At 40.1% G+C, this 1,250-nt stretch overlaps 1 protein-coding gene across 1 annotated transcript in view; it reads right to left on the bottom strand.

Moving 5' to 3' along the window:
• The window catches only part of LOC115210765 (solute carrier family 45 member 4-like), a 137,826-nt gene extending 137,386 nt beyond the window's left edge, over window positions 1-440 (bottom strand). Inside the window, exon 1 of the mRNA XM_036501866.1 lies at window positions 99-440. The gene's annotated coding sequence lies outside the window, so the exon portion shown is untranslated. The remainder of the gene's footprint in view (window positions 1-98) is intronic.
• Window positions 441-1,250: the final 810 nt, after the last annotated feature.

Below are 1,250 nucleotides of genomic sequence, written 5' to 3' on the forward strand. Positions count from 1 at the left end.
TTTTATTTCCACGCATTAATCGAAGCTAATGCACACACCCACAAAAAAAAACAAAAAAAAAAAACCCGAAAAAGAAACACAACAAACTACCAACTTACCTTAACTTCCACTCTCAGCACCTCCTCCTACTCCGTGTCCCCGACGACTTCTACTTGAGTATTTTGCTCCTTTTATTGTGTGGTACATTCCCTGCTACATTAAGTAAACAACGAAACAACGCCCATAGCTATGTTATGCTTACATCACGAAGCAAACACTACGTACTGAACACAGTAATAAATGTCTTTCCTATCCCAGCTTATCCGAAATTTCCTTCCCACTTACTTCGCTCCATTTCGGTTAACAACTCTTTTATTACCGTGGTATCTCGCTCTGCTTCATTGGTTATTTCTGTATCACTTATCATTCTATATATTCACCGACCTTATATTTACCTGTCTTTTTCTTTCTCTGTCTCAGCTGGTATTTTTCTCTTTGTGACGCATCCTCTCTCTCTCCTTCTTCTTCTTCTTTTCTTCTTCTTCTTCTTCTCCTCCTCCTCATTCCTTCTCTCTTTCCATCTCCCCACTCTCTCTGTCTCGTATCTCATGCCTCCCTTTTCATTTCTAAGTTTACTCCATTTCTCACACCACTTCATTTCTTTACTTTTGGCGACTTTTACATTAGCGTTGCATGTGCCCCATTAAAAATCAATACATTATTATAATCCGCTTTTCCTTCTTTCCACCTTTCCTATTTCTTTTCTATGGAAACGAAAGAGCCGCTTGTAGTCAGAAGATTCATTTCCTGACACACCTACCATTATTCACACACTACAGAACAGATATGTGCCGATATAGAAGCATTTCCATACTGGAGTGGATTGGAAATTATTGAAACAACAGTTTCAATATTTACCCTGGTATAAACGTGAACCAAAAAGTAGTGACCGGCAAATTCATCGAAACGTATTGTTCACTGTGCTACATTACTTGTGCATGCAGGCTATGTCACAACGCTGTTTTGTGTAACGTAGTTGCTAATGAGAATAGCTTCCTAAAAATTGGTAATTATCTAGCGGAAAATAAACAAGTAACAATTATTCGGGTTCCTGGCTGGATGGAAGCACTCAGTCGGTTACGACGACGAGGGTTCCGGTTGATCCTAATCAACGGAACAGTCTGCTCGTGAAATTAACGTGTAAGTGGCTGAGCACTCCACAGACACATGCACCCTTAACGTAGTTCTCGGGGATATTCAGCGTGACACAG

This window comes from Octopus sinensis, linkage group LG4, assembly GCF_006345805.1.
Source record: "Octopus sinensis linkage group LG4, ASM634580v1, whole genome shotgun sequence".
Taxonomy (NCBI): domain Eukaryota; kingdom Metazoa; phylum Mollusca; class Cephalopoda; order Octopoda; family Octopodidae; genus Octopus; species Octopus sinensis.